The sequence below is a fragment of the Syngnathus scovelli genome, chromosome 8 (assembly GCF_024217435.2).
Source record: "Syngnathus scovelli strain Florida chromosome 8, RoL_Ssco_1.2, whole genome shotgun sequence".
NCBI lineage: Eukaryota > Metazoa > Chordata > Actinopteri > Syngnathiformes > Syngnathidae > Syngnathus > Syngnathus scovelli.
The window spans coordinates 242501-262607 of NC_090854.1; the positions used below are offsets into that span (position 1 = coordinate 242501).

Consider the following 20107-nt stretch of genomic DNA (forward strand, 5'->3'; position numbering starts at 1 on the left):
GGCCGAAACAGGCTTTCTTCCAAGGCTTTTGGTGTTTTCTGGAAACATGGCTATCATGAAAAGTTATTGACAGCTTTTTATGCGGTAGCACGAATTTGCCGTTGCGACCTGCATTTTGCTGAATCAAAATAAATGCCTTGAAAAGTTTAAAAACACTTCATGGAAGTGTTGTGTTGGGTTCTTTTACAAGTCAAGCCTGCTGCTTTGAGTTCACAGGGAGCCATGCTCACTGTACATAGTCTGCTCTCTAGCGGTAAAAAATTTAACTACAATGCTGTGGATGTCACCACATAATATAGCTTTCAAACTCGTGTTATAGTTTCAATGTCGGAGTTTAAATTAGGCTTGCTGTTTCCGGATGCCATTCGTGATGGGTGTTGTAAAAAATAGCTTCTTAAACGATTGAAGTGCACATAAGAAAAAGAAAAAGCTTACAGCACCTGGTATTCCCAGGCGGTCTCCCATCCAAGTACTAACCAGGCCCGACCCTGCTTAGCTTCCGAGATCGGACGAGATCGGGCGTTCTCAGGGTAGTATGGCCGTAAACCGTGAGGTGACCCAACATTTTGCATTTTATAGACACAATCGCCCCTGAAACTAGCGAGCGAGCCAATGAAGCCTTCAAAACTGCTTCGGCACATGGAGACCAAGCATCCTGCATTAAAAGACAAACCTTAACCACTTCGGGTTTCATTGTCTCCGATTACGCCTGGATGGGACCGGCTCGTTTCTGAGAAACAAGCTCGGTGCTCCCAATAATTCAACGTAATGGTGACTTTTATTTTTATGTGGTTTATATTTGTTTTTATGCCAGTCGTATCATTTTATTTAATCGTATTTACCGTATTTGCCGGTGTACAGGTCGACTCGGTGTATAAGTCGACCCCCTAAAATTCGACGGAAATTTACGATTTTATGATATATCCTTTGTATAAGTCGAGCTCAATTGTTGCATTATATTAAACTTCAAAATTCAATATGCGAAATTTATTGACGAAATGTGTTCAAATTCTGGGAGGCCGTGCGCATGCTGCTGTTTATAAGCACCGCGGAGGAGATCGCGGCCGGCGAGCTCGCGCACGCCGCCCGGCACCAACGGGAGGCCGGAAATAGCTCCAAGCCGAGCGGATCGGCACTTTATAAGCACCGCGGAGGAGATCGCGGCGCCTCATTCGACTTCCAGCGGCCGGCGAGCTCGCGCACCCGCCCGGCACATCCGGGAGGCCGTGCGCACGAGCCAAGTGGCCGAAAATAGCCCCCGCCGAGCGGATCGGCTGTTTATAAGCACCGCGGAGGTGGTCGCGGCGCCTCATTCGACTTCCAGCGGCCGGCGAGCTCGCGCACCCGCCCGGCACATCCGGGAGGCCGTGCGCACGAGCCAAGTGGCCGAAAATAGCCCCCGCCGAGCGGATCGGCTGTTTATAAGCACCGCGGAGGTGGTCGCGGCGCCTCATTCGACTTCCAGCGGCCGGCGAGCTCGCGCACCCGCCCGGCACATCCGGGAGGCCGTGCGCACGAGCCAAGTGGCCGAAAATAGCCCCCGCCGAGCGGATCGGCTGTTTATAAGCACCGCGGAGGTGGTCGCGGCGCCTCATTCGACTTCCAGCGGCCGGCGAGCTCGCGCACCCGCCCGGCACATCCGGGAGGCCGTGCGCACGAGCCAAGTGGCCGAAAATAGCCCCCGCCGAGCGGATCGGCTGTTTATAAGCACCGCGGAGGTGGTCGCGACGCCTCATTCGACTTCCAGCGGCCGGCGAGCTCGCGCACCCGCCCGGCACCAACGGGAGGCCGGAAATAGCTCCAAGCCGAGCGGATCGGCACTTTATAAGCACCGCGGAGGAGATCGCGGCGCCTCATTCGACTTCCAGCGGCCGGCGAGCTCGCGCACCCGCCCGGCACATCCGGGAGGCCGTGCGCACGAGCCAAGTGGCCGAAAATAGCCCCCGCCGAGCGGATCGGCTGTTTATAAGCACCGCGGAGGTGGTCGCGGCGCCTCATTCGACTTCCAGCGGCCGGCGAGCTCGCGCACCCGCCCGGCACATCCGGGAGGCCGTGCGCACGAGCCAAGTGGCCGAAAATAGCCCCCGCCGAGCGGATCGGCTGTTTATAAGCACCGCGGAGGTGGTCGCGGCGCCTCATTCGACTTCCAGCGGCCGGCGAGCTCGCGCACCCGCCCGGCACATCCGGGAGGCCGTGCGCACGAGCCAAGTGGCCGAAAATAGCCCCCGCCGAGCGGATCGGCTGTTTATAAGCACCGCGGAGGTGGTCGCGGCGCCTCATTCGACTTCCAGCGGCCGGCGAGCTCGCGCACCCGCCCGGCACATCCGGGAGGCCGTGCGCACGAGCCAAGTGGCCGAAAATAGCCCCCGCCGAGCGGATCGGCTGTTTATAAGCACCGCGGAGGTGGTCGCGACGCCTCATTCGACTTCCAGCGGCCGGCGAGCTCGCGCACCCGCCCGGCACATCCGGGAGGCCGTGCGCACGAGCCAAGTGGCCGAAAATAGCCCCCGCCGAGCGGATCGGCTGTTTATAAGCACCGCGGAGGTGGTCGCGGCGCCTCATTCGACTTCCAGCGGCCGGCGAGCTCGCGCACCCGCCCGGCACATCCGGGAGGCCGTGCGCACGAGCCAAGTGGCCGAAAATAGCCCCCGCCGAGCGGATCGGCTGTTTATAAGCACCGCGGAGGTGGTCGCGGCGCCTCATTCGACTTCCAGCGGCCGGCGAGCTCGCGCACCCGCCCGGCACATCCGGGAGGCCGTGCGCACGAGCCAAGTGGCCGAAAATAGCCCCCGCCGAGCGGATCGGCTGTTTATAAGCAGCGCGGAGGTGGTCGCGGCGCCTCATTCGACTTCCAGCGGCCAGCGAGCTCGCGCACCCGCCCGGCACATCCGGGAGGCCGTGCGCACGAGCCAAGTGGCCGAAAATAGCCCCCGCCGAGCGGATCGGCTGTTTATAAGCACCGCGGAGGTGGTCGCGGCGCCTCATTCGACTTCCAGCGGCCGGCGAGCTCGCGCACCCGCCCGGCACATCCGGGAGGCCGTGCGCACGAGCCAAGTGGCCGAAAATAGCCCCCGCCGAGCGGATCGGCTGTTTATAAGCACCGCGGAGGTGGTCGCGGCGCCTCATTCGACTTCCGGCGAGCTCGCGCACCCGCCCGGCACATCCGGGAGGCCGTGCGCACGAGCCAAGTGGCCGAAAATAGCCCCCGCCGAGCGGATCGGCTGTTTATAAGCACCGCGGAGGTGGTCGCGGCGCCTCATTCGACTTCCAGCGGCCGGCGAGCTCGCGCACCCGCCCGGCACATCCGGGAGGCCGTGCGCACGAGCCAAGTGGCCGAAAATAGCCCCCGCCGAGCGGATCGGCTGTTTATAAGCACCGCGGAGGTGGTCGCGGCGCCTCATTCGACTTCCAGCGGCCGGCGAGCTCGCGCACCCGCCCGGCACATCCGGGAGGCCGTGCGCACGAGCCAAGTGGCCGAAAATAGCCCCCGCCGAGCGGATCGGCTGTTTATAAGCACCGCGGAGGTGGTCGCGGCGCCTCATTCGACTTCCAGCGGCCGGCGAGCTCGCGCACCCGCCCGGCACATCCGGGAGGCCGTGCGCACGAGCCAAGTGGCCGAAAATAGCCCCCGCCGAGCGGATCGGCTGTTTATAAGCACCGCGGAGGTGGTCGCGGCGCCTCATTCGACTTCCAGCGGCCGGCGAGCTCGCGCACCCGCCCGGCACATCCGGGAGGCCGTGCGCACGAGCCAAGTGGCCGAAAATAGCCCCCGCCGAGCGGATCGGCTGTTTATAAGCACCGCGGAGGTGGTCGCGGCGCCTCATTCGACTTCCAGCGGCCAGCGAGCTCGCGCACCCGCCCGGCACATCCGGGAGGCCGTGCGCACGAGCCAAGTGGCCGAAAATAGCCCCCGCCGAGCGGATCGGCTGTTTATAAGCACCGCGGAGGTGGTCGCGGCGCCTCATTCGACTTCAAGCGGCCGGCGAGCTCGCGCACCCGCCCGGCACATCCGGGAGGCCGTGCGCACGAGCCAAGTGGCCGAAAATAGCCCCCGCCGAGCGGATCGGCTGTTTATAAGCACCGCGGAGGTGGTCGCGGCGCCTCATTCGACTTCCAGCGGCCGGCGAGCTCGCGCACCCGCCCGGCACATCCGGGAGGCCGTGCGCACGAGCCAAGTGGCCGAAAATAGCCCCCGCCGAGCGGATCGGCTGTTTATAAGCACCGCGGAGGTGGTCGGGCGCCTCATTCGACTTCCAGCGGCCGGCGAGCTCGCGCACCCGCCCGGCACATCCGGGAGGCCGTGCGCACGAGCCAAGTGGCCGAAAATAGCCCCCGCCGAGCGGATCGGCTGTTTATAAGCACCGCGGAGGTGGTCGCGGCGCCTCATTCGACTTCCAGCGGCCGGCGAGCTCGCGCACCCGCCCGGCACATCCGGGAGGCCGTGCGCACGAGCCAAGTGGCCGAAAATAGCCCCCGCCGAGCGGATCGGCTGTTTATAAGCACCGCGGAGGTGGTCGCGGCGCCTCATTCGACTTCCAGCGGCCGGCGAGCTCGCGCACCCGCCCGGCACATCCGGGAGGCCGTGCGCACGAGCCAAGTGGCCGAAAATAGCCCCCGCCGAGCGGATCGGCTGTTTATAAGCACCGCGGAGGTGGTCGCGGCGCCTCATTCGACTTCCAGCGGCCGGCGAGCTCGCGCACCCGCCCGGCACATCCGGGAGGCCGTGCGCACGAGCCAAGTGGCCGAAAATAGCCCCCGCCGAGCGGATCGGCTGTTTATAAGCACCGCGGAGGTGGTCGCGGCGCCTCATTCGACTTACAGCGGTCGGCGAGCTCGCGCACCCGCCCGGCACATCCGGGAGGCCGTGCGCACGAGCCAAGTGGCCGAAAATAGCCCCCGCCGAGCGGATCGGCTGTTTATAAGCACCGCGGAGGTGGTCGCGGCGCCTCATTCGACTTCCAGCGGCCGGCGAGCTCGCGCACCCGCCCGGCACATCCGGGAGGCCGTGCGCACGAGCCAAGTGGCCGAAAATAGCCCCCGCCGAGCAGATCGGCTGTTTATAAGCACCGCGGAGGTGGTCGCGGCGCCTCATTCGACTTCCAGCGGCCGGCGAGCTCGCGCACCCGCCCGGCACATCCGGGAGGCCGTGCGCACGAGCCAAGTGGCCGAAAATAGCCCCCGCCGAGCGGATCGGCTGTTTATAAGCACCGCGGAGGTGGTCGCGGCGCCTCATTCGACTTCCAGCGGCCGGCGAGCTCGCGCACCCGCCCGGCACATCCGGGAGGCCGTGCGCACGAGCCAAGTGGCCGAAAATAGCCCCCGCCGAGCGGATCGGCGGTTTATAAGCACCGCGGAGGTGGTCGCGGCGCCTCATTCGACTTCCAGCGGCCGGCGAGATCGCGCACCCGCCCGGCACATCCGGGAGGCCGTGCGCACGAGCCAAGTGGCCGAAAATAGCCCCCGCCGAGCGGATCGGCTGTTTATAAGCACCGCGGAGGTGGTCGCGGCGCCTCATTCGACTTCCAGCGGCCGGCGAGCTCGCGCACCCGCCCGGCACATCCGGGAGGCCGTGCGCACGAGCCAAGTGGCCGAAAATAGCCCCCGCCGAGCGGATCGGCTGTTTATAAGCACCGCGGAGGTGGTCGCGGCGCCTCATTCGACTTCCGGCGAGCTCGCGCACCCGCCCGGCACATCCGGGAGGCCGTGCGCACGAGCCAAGTGGCCGAAAATAGCCCCCGCCGAGCGGATCGGCTGTTTATAAGCACCGCGGAGGTGGTCGCGGCGCCTCATTCGACTTCCAGCGGCCGGCGAGCTCGCGCACCCGCCCGGCACATCCGGGAGGCCGTGCGCACGAGCCAAGTGGCCGAAAATAGCCCCCGCCGAGCGGATCGGCTGTTTATAAGCACCGCGGAGGTGGTCGCGGCGCCTCATTCGACTTACAGCGGTCGGCGAGCTCGCGCACCCGCCCGGCACATCCGGGAGGCCGTGCGCACGAGCCAAGTGGCCGAAAATAGCCCCCGCCGAGCGGATCGGCTGTTTATAAGCACCGCGGAGGTGGTCGCGGCGCCTCATTCGACTTCCAGCGGCCGGCGAGCTCGCGCACCCGCCCGGCACATCCGGGAGGCCGTGCGCACGAGCCAAGTGGCCGAAAATAGCCCCCGCCGAGCGGATCGGCTGTTTATAAGCACCGCGGAGGTGGTCGCGGCGCCTCATTCGACTTCCAGCGGCCGGCGAGCTCGCGCACCCGCCCGGCACATCCGGGAGGCCGTGCGCACGAGCCAAGTGGCCGAAAATAGCCCCCGCCGAGCGGATCGGCTGTTTATAAGCACCGCGGAGGTGGTCGCGGCGCCTCATTCGACTTCCAGCGGCCGGCGAGCTCGCGCACCCGCCCGGCACATCCGGGAGGCCGTGCGCACGAGCCAAGTGGCCGAAAATAGCCCCCGCCGAGCGGATCGGCTGTTTATAAGCACCGCGGAGGTGGTCGCGGCGCCTCATTCGACTTCCAGCGGCCGGCGAGCTCGCGCACCCGCCCGGCACATCCGGGAGGCCGTGCGCACGAGCCAAGTGGCCGAAAATAGCCCCCGCCGAGCGGATCGGCGGTTTATAAGCACCGCGGAGGTGGTCGCGGCGCCTCATTCGACTTCCAGCGGGCCGCGCACTCGCGCACGCCGCCCGGTTCAAATTTTCTAAGTGCAACGCACAATGAGATGCATGAGAAACGGCCTTGGTTACCATCACATTTGAAGCGATGAAGTTAAATTTTATGACTCGGTGTATAAGTCGAGGTCGATTTTTTTCGGTCGATTTTGGATCGAAAAAGGTCGACCAATACACCGGCAAATACGGTATATATACTTATTATAAATGTAGTATTTATTTATATTGATTTATTGTTTATTTATATATATAAAGGCAGGTCCGCAAAAATATTTCTGACGCGTAGCCGGTCCGTGGCGCAAGAAAGGTTGGGGACCACTAGTCTAAAAGAATCTGGCCGTAACTGGAATAGGGTTCTACGCGAATGCCCAACGGAAAAGTGAAGTGCACAAAACCTGCATTTGGCTGTATCAAAATAAATGTCATGAAAAAGGTAAAAACACTACATGGAAGCGCAATGTGTTGTGCTGGGTTCTTTTACAAGTAAAGACTGCTGCTTTGAGTTCACAGGGAGCCATGCTCTTTATTCACTGTACATAGAGGTTTTGAACTCGTGTTGTAGTTTCAGTGTCGGAGTTCAAACTAGGCTTGCAGTTTCCGAATGCCATTCGTGATGGGTGTTGTAAAAAGGTCTTGGCTTAAACGATTGAAGTGCACATAAGAAAAAAAAAAAAAAAAAAAAAGAGCTTGAAGTGCACATAAGAAAAAGAAAACGCTTACAGCACCTGGTATTCCCAGGCAGTCTCCCATCCAAGTACTAACCAGGCCCGACCCTGCTTAGCTTCCGAGATAAGACGAGATCAGGCGTTCTCAGGGTAGTATGGCCGTAAGCCGTGAGGTGACCCAACATTTTGCATTTTATAGACACAATCGCCCCTGAAACTAGCGAGCAAGCCAATGAAGCCTTCAAAACTGCTTCGGCACATGGAGACCAAGCATCCTGCATTAAAAGACAAACCTTAACCACTTCGGGTTTCATTGTCTCCGATTACGCCTGGATGGGACCGGCTCGTTTCTGAGAAACAAGCTCGGTGCTCCCAATAATTCAACGTAATGGTGACTTTTATTTTTATGTGGTTTATATTTGTTTTTATGCCAGTCGTATCATTTTATTTAATCCTATTTATATATATTTATTATAAATGTAGTATTTATTTATATAGATTTATTGTTTATTTATATATATAAAGGCAGGTCCGCAAAAATATTTCTGACGCGTAGCCGGTCCGTGGCGCAAGAAAGTTTGGGGACCACTAGTCTAAAAGAATCTGGCCGTAACTGGAATAGGGTTCTACGCGAATGCCCAACGGAAAAGTGAAGTGCACAAAACCTGCATTTGGCTGTATCAAAATAAATGTCATGAAAAAGGTAAAAACACTACATGGAAGCGCAATGTGTTGTGCTGGGTTCTTTTACAAGTAAAGACTGCTGCTTTGAGTTCACAGGGAGCCATGCTCTTTATTCACTGTACATAGTCTGTCCTCTAGCGGTAAAAACGTGAACTGCAATGCTATGGCTGTCGCCACACAATGTAGGTTTTAAACTCGTGTTGTAGTTTCAGTGTCGGAGTTCAAACTAGGCTTGCAGTTTCCGAATGCCATTCGTGATGGGTGCTGTAAAAAGTTCTTGGCTTAAACGATTGAAGTGCACATAAGAAAAAAAAAAAAAAAAAAAAAAAGCTTACGGTAACTGGTATTCCCAGGCGGTCTCCCATCCAAGTACTAACCAGGCCCGACCCTGCTTAGCCTCCGAGGTCGGACGAGATCGGGCGCTCTCAGGGTAGTATGGCCGTAAGCCGTGAGACCGCTCAGAATATTTTTCATTTTATAGACACAATCGCCCCTGAAACCATGCCAAGCAGCGGCGGGACTTGATGGCTGTGGTAAAAGTTTCCTTTCACAATTGACGTGGGAAAAAAAAAAAAAAAAGGCTTTCAGCACCTGGTATTCCCGGACGGTCACCCTTCCCTTTTGTTTTTTTTTTTTTTTTTACAACCAGGGCCGAAACAGGCTTTCTTCCAAGGCTTTTGGTGTTTTCTGGAAACATGGCTATCATGAAAAGTTATTGACAGCTTTTTATGCGGTAGCACGAATTTGCCGTTGCGACCTGCATTTTGCTGAATCAAAATAAATGCCTTGAAAAGTTTAAAAACACTTCATGGAAGTGTTGTGTTGGGTTCTTTTACAAGTCAAGCCTGCTGCTTTGAGTTCACAGGGAGCCATGCTCACTGTACATAGTCTGCTCTCTAGCGGTAAAAAATTTAACTACAATGCTGTGGATGTCACCACATAATATAGCTTTCAAACTCGTGTTATAGTTTCAATGTCGGAGTTTAAATTAGGCTTGCTGTTTCCGGATGCCATTCGTGATGGGTGTTGTAAAAAATAGCTTCTTAAACGATTGAAGTGCACATAAGAAAAAGAAAAAGCTTACAGCACCTGGTATTCCCAGGCGGTCTCCCATCCAAGTACTAACCAGGCCCGACCCTGCTTAGCTTCCGAGATCGGACGAGATCGGGCGTTCTCAGGGTAGTATGGCCGTAAACCGTGAGGTGACCCAACATTTTGCATTTTATAGACACAATCGCCCCTGAAACTAGCGAGCGAGCCAATGAAGCCTTCAAAACTGCTTCGGCACATGGAGACCAAGCATCCTGCATTAAAAGACAAACCTTAACCACTTCGGGTTTCATTGTCTCCGATTACGCCTGGATGGGACCGGCTCGTTTCTGAGAAACAAGCTCGGTGCTCCCAATAATTCAACGTAATGGTGACTTTTATTTTTATGTGGTTTATATTTGTTTTTATGCCAGTCGTATCATTTTATTTAATCGTATTTACCGTATTTGCCGGTGTACAGGTCGACTCGGTGTATAAGTCGACCCCCTAAAATTCGACGGAAATTTACGATTTTATGATATATCCTTTGTATAAGTCGAGCTCAATTGTTGCATTATATTAAACTTCAAAATTCAATATGCGAAATTTATTGACGAAATGTGTTCAAATTCTGGGAGGCCGTGCGCATGCTGCTGTTTATAAGCACCGCGGAGGAGATCGCGGCCGGCGAGCTCGCGCACGCCGCCCGGCACCAACGGGAGGCCGGAAATAGCTCCAAGCCGAGCGGATCGGCACTTTATAAGCACCGCGGAGGAGATCGCGGCGCCTCATTCGACTTCCAGCGGCCGGCGAGCTCGCGCACCCGCCCGGCACATCCGGGAGGCCGTGCGCACGAGCCAAGTGGCCGAAAATAGCCCCCGCCGAGCGGATCGGCTGTTTATAAGCACCGCGGAGGTGGTCGCGGCGCCTCATTCGACTTCCAGCGGCCGGCGAGCTCGCGCACCCGCCCGGCACATCCGGGAGGCCGTGCGCACGAGCCAAGTGGCCGAAAATAGCCCCCGCCGAGCGGATCGGCTGTTTATAAGCACCGCGGAGGTGGTCGCGGCGCCTCATTCGACTTCCAGCGGCCGGCGAGCTCGCGCACCCGCCCGGCACATCCGGGAGGCCGTGCGCACGAGCCAAGTGGCCGAAAATAGCCCCCGCCGAGCGGATCGGCTGTTTATAAGCACCGCGGAGGTGGTCGCGGCGCCTCATTCGACTTCCAGCGGCCGGCGAGCTCGCGCACCCGCCCGGCACATCCGGGAGGCCGTGCGCACGAGCCAAGTGGCCGAAAATAGCCCCCGCCGAGCGGATCGGCTGTTTATAAGCACCGCGGAGGTGGTCGCGACGCCTCATTCGACTTCCAGCGGCCGGCGAGCTCGCGCACCCGCCCGGCACATCCGGGAGGCCGTGCGCACGAGCCAAGTGGCCGAAAATAGCCCCCGCCGAGCGGATCGGCTGTTTATAAGCACCGCGGAGGTGGTCGCGGCGCCTCATTCGACTTCCAGCGGCCGGCGAGCTCGCGCACCCGCCCGGCACATCCGGGAGGCCGTGCGCACGAGCCAAGTGGCCGAAAATAGCCCCCGCCGAGCGGATCGGCTGTTTATAAGCACCGCGGAGGTGGTCGCGGCGCCTCATTCGACTTCCGGCGAGCTCGCGCACCCGCCCGGCACATCCGGGAGGCCGTGCGCACGAGCCAAGTGGCCGAAAATAGCCCCCGCCGAGCGGATCGGCTGTTTATAAGCACCGCGGAGGTGGTCGCGGCGCCTCATTCGACTTCCAGCGGCCGGCGAGCTCGCGCACCCGCCCGGCACATCCGGGAGGCCGTGCGCACGAGCCAAGTGGCCGAAAATAGCCCCCGCCGAGCGGATCGGCTGTTTATAAGCACCGCGGAGGTGGTCGCGGCGCCTCATTCGACTTCCAGCGGCCGGCGAGCTCGCGCACCCGCCCGGCACATCCGGGAGGCCGTGCGCACGAGCCAAGTGGCCGAAAATAGCCCCCGCCGAGCGGATCGGCTGTTTATAAGCACCGCGGAGGTGGTCGCGGCGCCTCATTCGACTTCCAGCGGCCGGCGAGCTCGCGCACCCGCCCGGCACATCCGGGAGGCCGTGCGCACGAGCCAAGTGGCCGAAAATAGCCCCCGCCGAGCGGATCGGCTGTTTATAAGCACCGCGGAGGTGGTCGCGGCGCCTCATTCGACTTCCAGCGGCCGGCGAGCTCGCGCACCCGCCCGGCACATCCGGGAGGCCGTGCGCACGAGCCAAGTGGCCGAAAATAGCCCCCGCCGAGCGGATCGGCTGTTTATAAGCACCGCGGAGGTGGTCGCGGCGCCTCATTCGACTTCCAGCGGCCAGCGAGCTCGCGCACCCGCCCGGCACATCCGGGAGGCCGTGCGCACGAGCCAAGTGGCCGAAAATAGCCCCCGCCGAGCGGATCGGCTGTTTATAAGCACCGCGGAGGTGGTCGCGGCGCCTCATTCAACTTCCAGCGGCCGGCGAGCTCGCGCACCCGACCGGCACATCCGGGAGGCCGTGCGCACGAGCCAAGTGGCCGAAAATAGCCCCCGCCGAGCGGATCGGCTGTTTATAAGCACCGCGGAGGTGGTCGCGGCGCCTCATTCGACTTCCGGCGGGCGGCGAGCTCGCGCACCCGCCCGGCACATCCGGGAGGCCGTGCGCACGAGCCAAGTGGCCGAAAATAGCCCCCGCCGAGCGGATCGGCTGTTTATAAGCACCGCGGAGGTGGTCGCGGCGCCTCATTCGACTTCCAGCGGCCGGCGAGCTCGCGCACCCGCCCGGCACATCCGGGAGGCCGTGCGCACGAGCCAAGTGGCCGAAAATAGCCCCCGCCGAGCGGATCGGCTGTTTATAAGCACCGCGGAGGTGGTCGCGGCGCCTCATTCGACTTCCAGCGGCCGGCGAGCTCGCGCACCCGCCCGGCACATCCGGGAGGCCGTGCGCACGAGCCAAGTGGCCGAAAATAGCCCCCGCCGAGCGGATCGGCTGTTTATAAGCACCGCGGAGGTGGTCGCGGCGCCTCATTCGACTTCAAGCGGCCGGCGAGCTCGCGCACCCGCCCGGCACATCCGGGAGGCCGTGCGCACGAGCCAAGTGGCCGAAAATAGCCCCCGCCGAGCGGATCGGCTGTTTATAAGCACCGCGGAGGTGGTCGCGGCGCCTCATTCGACTTCCAGCGGCCGGCGAGCTCGCGCACCCGCCCGGCACATCCGGGAGGCCGTGCGCACGAGCCAAGTGGCCGAAAATAGCCCCCGCCGAGCGGATCGGCTGTTTATAAGCACCGCGGAGGTGGTCGCGGCGCCTCATTCGACTTCCAGCGGCCGGCGAGCTCGCGCACCCGCCCGGCACATCCGGGAGGCCGTGCGCACGAGCCAAGTGGCCGAAAATAGCCCCCGCCGAGCGGATCGGCTGTTTATAAGCACCGCGGAGGTGGTCGCGGCGCCTCATTCGACTTCCAGCGGCCGGCGAGCTCGCGCACCCGCCCGGCACATCCGGGAGGCCGTGCGCACGAGCCAAGTGGCCGAAAATAGCCCCCGCCGAGCGGATCGGCTGTTTATAAGCACCGCGGAGGTGGTCGCGGCGCCTCATTCGACTTCCAGCGGCCGGCGAGCTCGCGCACCCGCCCGGCACATCCGGGAGGCCGTGCGCACGAGCCAAGTGGCCGAAAATAGCCCCCGCCGAGCGGATCGGCGGTTTATAAGCACCGCGGAGGTGGTCGCGGCGCCTCATTCGACTTCCAACGGGCTGCGCACTCGCGCACGCCGCCCGGTTCAAATTTTCTAAGTGCAACGCACAATGAGATGCATGAGAAACGGCCTTGGTTACCATCACATTTGAAGCGATGAATACGAAGTTAAATTTTATGACTCGGTGTATAAGTCGAGGTCGATTTTTTTCGGTCGATTTTGGATCGAAAAAGGTCGACCAATACACCGGCAAATACGGTATATATACTTATTATAAATGTAGTATTTATTTATATTGATTTATTGTTTATTTATATATATAAAGGCAGGTCCGCAAAAATATTTCTGACGCGTAGCCGGTCCGTGGCGCAAGAAAGGTTGGGGACCACTAGTCTAAAAGAATCTGGCCGTAACTGGAATAGGGTTCTACGCGAATGCCCAACGGAAAAGTGAAGTGCACAAAACCTGCATTTGGCTGTATCAAAATAAATGTCATGAAAAAGGTAAAAACACTACATGGAAGCGCAATGTGTTGTGCTGGGTTCTTTTACAAGTAAAGACTGCTGCTTTGAGTTCACAGGGAGCCATGCTCTTTATTCACTGTACATAGAGGTTTTGAACTCGTGTTGTAGTTTCAGTGTCGGAGTTCAAACTAGGCTTGCAGTTTCCGAATGCCATTCGTGATGGGTGTTGTAAAAAGGTCTTGGCTTAAACGATTGAAGTGCACATAAGAAAAAAAAAAAAAAAAAAAAAAGAGCTTGAAGTGCACATAAGAAAAAGAAAAAGCTTACAGCACCTGGTATTCCCAGGCAGTCTCCCATCCAAGTACTAACCAGGCCACACCCTGCTTAGCTTCCGAGATAAGACGAGATCAGGCGTTCTCAGGGTAGTATGGCCGTAAGCCGTGAGGTGACCCAACATTTTGCATTTTATAGACACAATCGCCCCTGAAACGCGAGCAAGCCAATGAAGCCTTCAAAACTGCTTCGGCACATGGAGACCAAGCATCCTGCATTAAAAGACAAACCTTAACCACTTCGGGTTTCATTGTCTCCGATTACGCCTGGATGGGACCGGCTCGTTTCTGAGAAACAAGCTCGGTGCTCCCAATAATTCAACGTAATGGTGACTTTTATTTTTATGTGGTTTATATTTGTTTTTATGCCAGTCGTATCATTTTATTTAATCCTATTTATATATATTTATTATAAATGTAGTATTTATTTATATAGATTTATTGTTTATTTATATATATAAAGGCAGGTCCGCAAAAATATTTCTGACGCGTAGCCGGTCCGTGGCGCAAGAAAGTTTGGGGACCACTAGTCTAAAAGAATCTGGCCGTAACTGGAATAGGGTTCTACGCGAATGCCCAACGGAAAAGTGAAGTGCACAAAACCTGCATTTGGCTGTATCAAAATAAATGTCATGAAAAAGGTAAAAACACTACATGGAAGCGCAATGTGTTGTGCTGGGTTCTTTTACAAGTAAAGACTGCTGCTTTGAGTTCACAGGGAGCCATGCTCTTTATTCACTGTACATAGTCTGTCCTCTAGCGGTAATAACGTGAACTGCAATGCTATGGCTGTCGCCACACAATGTAGGTTTTAAACTCGTGTTGTAGTTTCAGTGTCGGAGTTCAAACTAGGCTTGCAGTTTCCGAATGCCATTCGTGATGGGTGCTGTAAAAAGTTCTTGACTTAAACGATTGAAGTGCACATAAGAAAAAAAAAAAAAAAAAAAAAGCTTACGGTAACTGGTATTCCCAGGCGGTCTCCCATCCAAGTACTAACCAGGCCCGACCCTGCTTAGCCTCCGAGGTCGGACGAGAGCGGGCGCTCTCAGGGTAGTATTGCCGTAAGCCGTGAGACCGCTCAGAATTTTTCATTTTATAGACACAATCGCCCCTGAAACCATGCCAAGCAGCGGCGGGACTTGATGGCTGTGGTAAAAGTTTCCTTTCACAATTGACGTGGGAAAAAAAAAAAAAAAAGGCTTTCAGCACCTGGTATTCCCGGACGGTCACCCTTCCCTTTTGTTTTTTTTTTGTTTTTTTTACAACCAGGGCCGAAACAGGCTTTCTTCCAAGGCTTTTGGTGTTTTCTGGAAACATGGCTATCATGAAAAGTTATTGACAGCTTTTTATGCGGTAGCACGAATTTGCCGTTGCGACCTGCATTTTGCTGAATCAAAATAAATGCCTTGAAAAGTTTAAAAACACTTCATGGAAGTCACTTCACTGGTTTCTTTTATATCAAACAAATTGTTTTAGGTTATTCACCTGACATGTTTCGGCGGTTTCTTCCGATTTCATCAGAGTGTCACAGATGTGATGGTGACGCGTCTTTATCAGCTGATGGATCAACATGTCAGGTGCTCTCTAGCGGTAAAAAATTTAACTACAATGCTGTGGATGTCACCACATAATATAGCTTTCAAACTCGTGTTATAGTTTCAATGTCGGAGTTTAAATTAGGCTTGCTGTTTCCGGATGCCTTTCGTGATGGGTGTTGTAAAAAATAGCTTCTTAAACGATTGAAGTGCACATAAGAAAAAGAAAAAGCTTACAGCACCTGGTATTCCCAGGCGGTCTCCCATCCAAGTACTAACCAGGCCCGACCCTGCTTAGCTTCCGAGATTGGACGAGATCGGGCGTTCTCAGGGTAGTATGGCCGTAAGCCGTGAGGTGACCCAACATTTTGCATTTTATAGACACAATCGCCCCTGAAACTAGCGAGCGAGCCAATGAAGCCTTCAAAACTGCTTCGGCACATGGAGACCAAGCATCCTGCATTAAAAGACAAACCTTAACCACTTCGGGTTTCATTGTCTCCGATTACGCCTGGATGGGACCGGCTCGTTTCTGAGAAACAAGCTCGGTGCTCCCAATAATTCAACGTAATGGTGACTTTTATTTTTATGTGGTTTATATTTGTTTTTATGCCAGTCGTATCATTTTATTTAATCGTATTTACCGTATTTGCCGGTGTACAGGTCGACTCGGTGTATAAGTCGACCCCCTAAAATTCGACGGAAATTTACGATTTTATGATATATCCTTTGTATAAGTCGAGCTCAATTGTTGCATTATATTAAACTTCAAAATTCAATATGCGAAATTTATTGACGAAATGTGTTCAAATTCTGGGAGGCCGTGCGCATGCTGCTGTTTATAAGCACCGCGGAGGAGATCGCGGCCGGCGAGCTCGCGCACGCCGCCCGGCACCAACGGGAGGCCGGAAATAGCTCCAAGCCGAGCGGATCGGCACTTTATAAGCACCGCGGAGGAGATCGCGGCGCCTCATTCGACTTCCAGCGGCCGGCGAGCTCGCGCACCCGCCCGGCACATCCGGGAGGCCGTGCGCACGAGCCAAGTGGCCGAAAATAGCCCCCGCCGAGCGGATCGGCTGTTTATAAGCACCGCGGAGGTGGTCGCGGCGCCTCATTCGACTTCCAGCGGCCGGCGAGCTCGCGCACCCGCCCGGCACATCCGGGAGGCCGTGCGCACGAGCCAAGTGGCCGAAAATAGCCCCCGCCGAGCGGATCGGCTGTTTATAAGCACCGCGGAGGTGGTCGCGGCGCCTCATTCGACTTCCAGCGGCCGGCGAGCTCGCGCACCCGCCCGGCACATCCGGGAGGCCGTGCGCACGAGCCAAGTGGCCGACAATAGCCCCCGCCGAGCGGATCGGCTGTTTATAAGCACCGCGGAGGTGGTCGCGGCGCCTCATTCGACTTCCAGCGGCCGGCGAGCTCGCGCACCCGCCCGGCACATCCGGGAGGCCGTGCGCACGAGCCAAGTGGCCGAAAATAGCCCCCGCCGAGCGGATCGGCTGTTTATAAGCACCGCGGAGGTGGTCGCGACGCCTCATTCGACTTCCAGCGGCCGGCGAGCTCGCGCACCCGCCCGGCACATCCGGGAGGCCGTGCGCACGAGCCAAGTGACCGAAAATAGCCCCCGCCGAGCGGATCGGCTGTTTATAAGCACCGCGGAGGTGGTCGCGGCGCCTCATTCGACTTCCAGGGGCCGGCGAGCTCGCGCACCCGCCCGGCACATCCGGGAGGCCGTGCGCACGAGCCAAGTGGCCGAAAATAGCCCCCGCCGAGCGGATCGGCTGTTTATAAGCACCGCGGAGGTGGTCGCGGCGCCTCATTCGACTTCCAGCGGCCGGCGAGCTCGCGCACCCGCCCGGCACATCCGGGAGGCCGTGCGCACGAGCCAAGTGGCCGAAAATAGCCCCCGCCGAGCGGATCGGCTGTTTATAAGCAGCGCGGAGGTGGTCGCGGCGCCTCATTCGACTTCCAGCGGCCAGCGAGCTCGCGCACCCGCCCGGCACATCCGGGAGGCCGTGCGCACGAGCCAAGTGGCCGAAAATAGCCCCCGCCGAGCGGATCGGCTGTTTATAAGCACCGCGGAGGTGGTCGCGGCGCCTCATTCGACTTCCAGCGGCCGGCGAGCTCGCGCACCCGCCCGGCACATCCGGGAGGCCGTGCGCACGAGCCAAGTGGCCGAAAATAGCCCCCGCCGAGCGGATCGGCTGTTTATAAGCACCGCGGAGGTGGTCGCGGCGCCTCATTCGACTTCCAGCGGCCGGCGAGCTCGCGCACCCGCCCGGCACATCCGGGAGGCCGTGCGCACGAGCCAAGTGGCCGAAAATAGCCCCCGCCGAGCGGATCGGCTGTTTATAAGCACCGCGGAGGTGGTCGCGGCGCCTCATTCGACTTCCAGCGGCCGGCGAGCTCGCGCACCCGCCCGGCACATCCGGGAGGCCGTGCGCACGAGCCAAGTGGCCGAAAATAGCCCCCGCCGAGCGGATCGGCTGTTTATAAGCACCGCGGAGGTGGTCGCGGCGCCTCATTCGACTTCCAGCGCCCGGCGAGCTCGCGCACCCGCCCGGCACATCCGGGAGGCCGTGCGCACGAGCCAAGTGGCCGAAAATAGCCCCCGCCGAGCGGATCGGCCGTTTATAAGCACCGCGGAGGTGGTCGCGGCGCCTCATTCGAATTCCAGCGGCCGGCGAGCTCGCGCACCCGCCCGGCACATCCGGGAGGCCGTGCGCACGAGCCAAGTGGCCGAAAATAGCACCCGCCGAGCGGATCGGCTGTTTATAAGCACCGCGGAGGTGGTCGCGGCGCCTCATTCGACTTCCGGCGGGCGGCGAGCTCGCGCACCCGCCCGGCACATCCGGGAGGCCGTGCGCACGAGCCAAGTGGCCGAAAATAGCCCCCGCCGAGCGGATCGGCTGTTTATAAGCACCGCGGAGGTGGTCGCGGCGCCTCATTCGACTTCAAGCGGCCGGCGAGCTCGCGCACCCGCCCGGCACATCCGGGAGGCCGTGCGCACGAGCCAAGTGGCCGAAAATAGCCCCCGCCGAGCGGATCGGCAGTTTATAAGCACCGCGGAGGTGGTCGCGGCGCCTCATTCGACTTCCAGCGGCCGGCGAGCTCGCGCACCCGCCCGGCACATCCGGGAGGCCGTGCGCACGAGCCAAGTGGCCGAAAATAGCCCCCGCCAAGCGGATCGGCTGTTTATAAGCACCGCGGAGGTGGTCGCGGCGCCTCATTCGACTTCCAGCGGCCGGCGAGATCGCGCACCCGCCCGGCACATCCGGGAGGCCGTGCGCACGAGCCAAGTGGCCGAAAATAGCCCCCGCCGAGCGAATCGGCTGTTTATAAGCACCGCGGAGGTGGTCGCGGCGCCTCATTCGACTTCCAGCGGCCGGCGAGCTCGCGCACCCGCCCGGCACATCCGGGAGGCCGTGCGCACGAGCCAAGTGGCCGAAAATAGCCCCCGCCGAGCGGATCGGCTGTTTATAAGCACCGCGGTGGTGGTCGCGGCGCCTCATTCGACTTCCAGCGGCCGGCGAGCTCGCGCACCCGCCCGGCACATCCGGGAGGCCGTGCGCACGAGCCAAGTGGCCGAAAATAGCCCCCGCCGAGCGGATCGGCTGTTTATAAGCACCGCGGAGGTGGTCGCGGCGCCTCATTCGACTTCCAGCGGCCGGCGAGCTCGCGCGCCCGCCCGGCACATCCGGGAGGCCGTGCGCACGAGCCAAGTGGCCGAAAATAGCCCCCGCCGAGCGGATCGGCTGTTTATAAGCACCGCGGAGGTGGTCGCGGCGCCTCATTCGACTTCCAGCGGCCGGCGAGCTCGCGCACCCGCCCGGCACATCCGGGAGGCCGTGCGCACGAGCCAAGTGGCCGAAAATAGCCCCCGCCGAGCGGATCGGCTGTTTATAAGCACCGCGGAGGTGGTCGCGGCGCCTCATTCGACTTCCAGCGGCCGGCGAGCTCGCGCACCCGCCCGGCACATCCGGGAGGCCGTGCGCACGAGCCAAGTGGCCGAAAATAGCCCCCGCCGAGCGGATCGGCTGTTTATAAGCACCGCGGAGGTGGTCGCGGCGCCTCATTCGACTTCCAGCGGCCGGCGAGCTCGCGCACCCGCCCGGCACATCCGGGAGGCCGTGCGCACGAGTCAAGTGGCCGAAAATAGCCCCCGCCGAGCGGATCGGCTGTTTATAAGCACCGCGGAGGTGGTCGCGGCGCCTCATTCGACTTCCAGCGGCCGGCGAGCTCGCGCACCCGCCCGGCACATCCGGGAGGCCGTGCGCACGAGCCAAGTGGCCGAAAATAGCCCCCGCCGAGCGGATCGGCTGTTTATAAGCACCGCGGAGGTGGTCGCGGCGCCTCATTCGACTTCCGGCGGGCGGCGAGCTCGCGCACCCGCCCGGCACATCCGGGAGGCCGTGCGCACGAGCCAAGTGGCCGAAAATAGCCCCCGCCGAGCGGATCGGCTGTTTATAAGCACCGCGGAGGTGGTCGCGGCGCCTCATTCGACTTCCAGCGGCCGGCGAGCTCGCGCACCCGCCCGGCACATCCGGGAGGCCGTGCGCACGAGCCAAGTGGCCGAAAATAGCCCCCGCCGAGCGGATCGGCTGTTTATAAGCACCGCGGAGGTGGTCGCGGCGCCTCATTCGACTTCCAGCGGCCGGCGAGCTCGCGCACCCGCCCGGCACATCCGGGAGGCCGTGCGCACGAGCCAAGTGGCCGAAAATAGCCCCCGCCGAGCGGATCGGCTGTTTATAAGCACCGCGGAGGTGGTCGCGGCGCCTCATTCGACTTCCAGCGGCCGGCGAGCTCGCGCACCCGCCCGGCATATCCGGGAGGCCGTGCGCACGAGCCAAGTGGCCGAAAATAGCCCCCGCCGAGCGGATCGGCTGTTTATAAGCACCGAGGAGGTGGTCGCGGCGCCTCATTCGACTTCCAGCGGCCGGCGAGCCCGCGCACCCGCCCGGCACATCCGGGAGGCCGTGCGCACGAGCCAAGTGGCCGAAAATAGCCCCCGCCGAGCGGATCGGCTGTTTATAAGCAC

General features: G+C 59.9%; 6 non-coding genes and 1 pseudogene across 6 annotated transcripts; all 7 read right to left on the minus strand.

Moving 5' to 3' along the window:
• Positions 1 to 428: 428 nt before the first annotated feature.
• Positions 429 to 547, minus strand: LOC125974427 (5S ribosomal RNA). Its single transcript, XR_007483546.1, has one exon. It is a non-coding gene; the product is annotated as a 5S ribosomal RNA (ribosomal RNA).
• Positions 548 to 7370: 6823 nt separating this feature from the next.
• On the minus strand, positions 7371 to 7489 carry LOC125974331 (5S ribosomal RNA). The gene has a single exon (XR_007483501.1). It is a non-coding gene; the product is annotated as a 5S ribosomal RNA (ribosomal RNA).
• An 845-nt stretch (positions 7490 to 8334) lies between these two features.
• Positions 8335 to 8453, minus strand: LOC125974307 (5S ribosomal RNA). Its single transcript, XR_007483478.1, has one exon. It is a non-coding gene; the product is annotated as a 5S ribosomal RNA (ribosomal RNA).
• Positions 8454 to 9083: 630 nt separating this feature from the next.
• On the minus strand, positions 9084 to 9202 carry LOC125974429 (5S ribosomal RNA). The gene has a single exon (XR_007483548.1). It is a non-coding gene; the product is annotated as a 5S ribosomal RNA (ribosomal RNA).
• A 4320-nt stretch (positions 9203 to 13522) lies between these two features.
• On the minus strand, positions 13523 to 13641 carry LOC125974338 (5S ribosomal RNA). Its single transcript, XR_007483508.1, has one exon. It is a non-coding gene; the product is annotated as a 5S ribosomal RNA (ribosomal RNA).
• An 841-nt stretch (positions 13642 to 14482) lies between these two features.
• On the minus strand, positions 14483 to 14601 carry LOC125974363 (5S ribosomal RNA; annotated as a pseudogene).
• Positions 14602 to 15299: 698 nt separating this feature from the next.
• On the minus strand, positions 15300 to 15418 carry LOC125974254 (5S ribosomal RNA). The gene has a single exon (XR_007483425.1). It is a non-coding gene; the product is annotated as a 5S ribosomal RNA (ribosomal RNA).
• Positions 15419 to 20107: the final 4689 nt, after the last annotated feature.